Below are 5,021 nucleotides of genomic sequence, written 5' to 3' on the forward strand. Positions count from 1 at the left end.
TAGGATGTACAGGATGAGGGCCATTCTATGTAATGAGCCTGAGGCTCAAAAAGGGTATCATATACCCATCCCATAATACTACATGGATACAAATTTCCCACCCAATTTAAATGTAGAGTTGTCACAAACATTTCTTTTAAAAATGGTTTGGCACGTGGAGTTGTGCCTTATATACTACAGGTATTCAGGTAATACATACGTCATACGGATATTTTTAACTTCTTTAAAAATGAGGTTCGCTTCGCTGGCTCGAAGGAAAATGCTATATGATACCCTTTTTGAGCCTCAGGCTCATTACATAGAATGGCCCTCATCCTGTACATCCTAAAGGATGCTTGGAGGAGGGCTCATTATCTAACATTCTTTTTTTCCCTGTTAAATATTAATTCTACTTTGGAAACAAAATAAAATGAATGTTTGTATAAAAGGTATACCATGTGACACTGTGAAATGAATCCTGGTTGAATAATTTCATTCATTTATTTTTAGCTTGTAGACAGAAAAATACGTAGACAAAGAATGTCCAGTATGCAAAAGGAACAACAGTAACAAGAAAACATTTCAAGTATCATTCCTCTACAAAAAAGGAACAAAACAGGACCTGAAAGCGACAGTTTTCAAAACCATGCTGGATAATATCTTGCAAGAAGACCTGAACGTAGAAACCAAGGAGGAACTTATTCCAATACTCATTTCAAAGCTACCTATCAGATTTAAGGCATGCATAACTGCAAACAACACATTTTATAATATTAGATAATTATTTCAGTCATTAATCATTTCTGAAGTGATTAGAGAGAAGTAAATATCAGTTGTTCACATCAGCCGTTCACCATTTATAAACTGATATTAGAGTTGTTATTTTTAGCTCACCTCGACGAAGTCGAGATGAGCTTATGCTATACCCCCGGCGTTGGCGTCGGCGTCGGCGTTAGCGTCGGCGTCCCAAGTTAAAGTTTTAGGAGCAAGTCCATTCCCAAGTAACTATAAGCCCTCCTGAACCAAACTTGCATGGATGATGCATCTAGGGATGTACGCTACCAGACTTGCTTTGGATGCTGGATCTGATCTACATTTTCCAGATGAGTGACCTGGTTAAAGTTTTTAGAGCAGGTTAAAGTTTTTGGAGCAGGTCCATTTCCAAGGAACTATAAGCCCTACCGGGACCAAATTTGCATGGCGGATGCATCTAGGGATGTACACTACCAGACTTGCTTCGGATGCTTGATCTGACCTACATTTTCCAGATGAGTGACCAAGTTAAGGTTTTTGGAGCAGGTTAAAGTTTTTGGAGCAGGTCCATTCCCAAGGAATTGTAAGCCCTACCCAGACCAAACTTGCATGGATGATGCATCTAGGGATGTACACTACCAGACTTGCTTCTGATGCTGGATCTGACCTACATTTTCCAGATGAGTGACCAGGTTAAAGTTTTTGGAGCAGGTCCATTTCCAAGGAACTATAAGCCCTACTCGGACCAAACTTGCATGGATGATGCATCTAGGGATGTACACTACCAAACTTGCTTCGGATGTTGGATCTGACCTACATTCTCCAGATGAGTGACCAGGTTAAAGTTTTTGGAGCAGGTCCATTCCACAGTAACTATTAGCCCTATTTGGACCAAACTTGCATGGATGATGCATCTAGGGATGTACACTACCAGACTTGGTTCAGATGCTGGATCTGACCTACTTTTTCATTCCCAAGTAACTATAAGTCCTATTTGGACCAAACTTGCATGGATGATGCATCTAGGGATGGACATTACAAGGCTAGCTTCGGATGCTGGATCTGACCTATATTTTCATTCCCAAGTAACTTTAAGCCCTATTTGGACCAAACTTGCATGGATGATGCATCTAGGGATGGACATTACCAGACTAGCTTCGGATGCTGGATCTGACCTATATTTTCATTCCCAAGTATCTATAAGCCCTAGCTAAACTAAACTTGCATGGATGATGTATCTAGGGAATGGACACTACCAGACTTGCTTCGGATGCTGGAGCTGACCTACATTTTCATTCCCAAGTAACTATAAGCCCTAGCTAAACCAAACTTGCATGGATGATGCATCTAAGGATGGACACTATCAAACTTGCTTCGGATGCTGGATCTGACCTATATTTTCCATACAAGAGACTTGGTTAAAGTTTTGGGAAGAGATCAATCCGAATGAACTTGAAGACCTTGATATCTGCATTATTAATAGTTATGAATATTTGTTTACACTATACATATACATATTTTTCACGCTACAGGCTTAGAAATGTGTATATGCCATGTAAGGGGTTAAACACAACTTGCAAGAATATTGTTGTTGGGATGAATACTAAACATAAGAAAATATGATGTGAGATTTGCTTTACTTAAACTGATAACATTCGTCGAGGTGAGCTTCGTAATCTTTGATTACCTATGTTTTTTTTTACTTTTAAGTAGCTTTAAAACGTCATCATGTTGCATGCATGATTTTTCAAAGTACATGCAGTTTTGAAAACCTTAAAATTTTTTGTCATTTTTTTTGTTAAACAAATTCCACCACTATGATTGTATAAAGCATGCATAATTTTGTTCAGTATTTCAACCTTATGTTTTTGTCAGTGATTTTCCTTACCAATACGGGTTGTACATAATATGTATAATTTTGTTCAGTATTTCAACCTTATGTTTTTGTCAGTGATTTTCCTTACCAATACGGGTTGTACATAATATGTATAATTTTGTTCAGTATTTGAATATACTATCTGTTATTTTAACTAGTACAGTTGTAGACAGTATGCATATTTTTTCTTCAGTATTTCAAACTCGTGGTTTTTTTTTTGTTTTGTTTTTTTGCGAGTGATTATTTTTTAACCAATAGGGTTGTATACAATATGCATAATCATGTTCATTATTTGAAGAGTTTGTTTGTGATTTTTTTTTTTTTTTTTTTTTTGTAATTTTGTTCAGTATTTGAATATACTATCTGTTATTTTAACTAGTACAGTTGTACACAGTATGCATATTTTTCCTTCAGTATTTCAAACTCGTGGATTTTTTTTTTGTTTTGTTTTTTTGCGACTGATTATTTTTTAACCAATAGGGTTGTATACAATATGCATAATCTTGTTCATTATTTGAAGTTTGTTTGTGATTGCTTTTCTTTTTATTTTATATAGTATGTTAAAATACTATTGTGAGTATTGTTTCTTTTTATGATCACATCATTTCAACCTGTTGGTTTTTCTCTTTCAATTTTTATGTAGTCCATTTGTTTTTTCTAGTCACTGAGATGTGAATTTTATTTTATAATCTAGTCATGTTATGTTCAATAAATTTCGTTCTTAGATAGTTTGTGTTCATTTTTCATTCTTTTGAAACAACATTAAAAAAAACTTCCAGATTGGGATTATTACTACATTATATTAATATTTTCTCCAGGACTTCATGTCTTGGAAATTGTCATACAAGTACTGTTGGAAATGCTAAAAGAATTTTTAAAGCAAATTTCAACTTTGAAGCATGCATCATCTTCTACTGAAATATTAAAAGAATGTACCATAAAACATATAACTAATCATAATTTCTTCCTGGTGCTGCGTCTTTAACTTATAACTAAGAATGATTTGTACAAAAATTATTTTGCGGCCCATTTGACGCTTGCGTCAATATGTTTTCTTGTAAAGAATGAGGTAAAGATTTCATCCTTTCCTGATTGAGAAACTTTGACATGTTTGAAGTGCGGACATGTGTTGGGCATAGTCTAAAGCAAAGACCGTGTTATGAATGTTGCACAATTTCACTTTCTCTATTTCAACAGGATTTGTTTAAGTATTTATTTTAAAATGACGTGTACACGTGTACATATATAAACATTTTCAAAAAATATGGTTAAATGTTAATCCATCAAAAGACCTAAGAGGCTACAGAATATAACAAGATTTAGCATTGGCGTCGGAAGCAAATTGAAAGGGGGGCTAAGTGTAAAAAAAATTGTACCATCCCCCCCAAAAAAACAAGGAAATATCTATTTCCTAAACACGAAAATCCTATTTCGTGGGGGGGGGATTAGTTTCGAACTGAACTCCAGTACCAAAAATTTTTTTTATTAAAAAACATCACCCCTTTTCCAATTTTTAACCTATACTAAGACGTATCTGTGGAAAGTGGGGGGGCTAAACTTACGAAGATATGTTCAATGTCTATACTAAGTTTATATTTCGAAAAAAAAAAATGGGGGGCTAAGCCCCTCCACCCTAGCCCCCCCCCCCCCAATTCCGATGCCTATGTTTAGCACCAGCAGCCGTGGATAATGCAAGTTTTAAAATGTGCCAAAAATTTTCCCGCTACACCTCGAAGAAATGTAGTGGCGGATCTTGAGGGAGTTTAGGCTTTTCCTCTACGAGAGAACAAGGAGCTCAACATATTTGTCGCGTTTTATTAAATCAGAACTACACTGCATAATAATTATCTAGTTGTATATAACATTAAACTTTAGTTTTTAACTTTTTATGTAAATACCTAAAATTGTTTGTTGACGTAGAGGACCAGGGTTACTTTGCTTATACATGTAATACTGAACATACATTATAAGATTAAGAAAATCATACAATGTCGTGCACAAGCATTTAATGTCACGAGGATATACGAGGGTCATTCAAAAAGTTCGTAGACTTTTGTCCTAACTTTTTTATTAAACGTCATATTATATCCAAATTTGGTACAAATATTTTAACAACAGATTCAAATAATTTGAGTAAAAACAATTGGAATGTATCCTCATATTTATTAAAATTACCAAGGATTTAGAACAGCAATAATGGGGTCACGGAGCACCGTCAAAATTGAGTAATTTTCTAATTTTCACTTAATAGTATTTACAGCTATACATCTAATAAATTGAGCTGAAACGAAGTAAAATTTACATGTTTAATTAAAGTATTGCTGTATTAATTAAAATGAAATCAGGTTATGTAATATCTCGTTTCATTTTAAAGATATCAGCTTCTAAATACATATAGACTTGATTAACAAAG

The 5,021-nt window shown here is 34.6% G+C and overlaps 1 long non-coding RNA gene across 1 annotated transcript; it reads right to left on the reverse strand.

Moving 5' to 3' along the window:
- Nucleotides 1-1,361: 1,361 nt before the first annotated feature.
- Nucleotides 1,362-2,049, reverse strand: LOC134268634 (uncharacterized). The gene is made up of 2 exons (XR_009992410.1): nucleotides 2,017-2,049; nucleotides 1,362-1,545 (listed from the first exon to the last, which is right to left on the reverse strand). It is a non-coding gene; the product is annotated as an uncharacterized LOC134268634 (long non-coding RNA).
- Nucleotides 2,050-5,021: the final 2,972 nt, after the last annotated feature.

This window comes from Saccostrea cucullata, unplaced genomic scaffold (assembly GCF_032062105.1).
Source record: "Saccostrea cucullata isolate Sc308-1 unplaced genomic scaffold, CSIRO_AGI_Scuc_v1 ctg12758, whole genome shotgun sequence".
Lineage (NCBI taxonomy): Eukaryota > Metazoa > Mollusca > Bivalvia > Ostreida > Ostreidae > Saccostrea > Saccostrea cuccullata.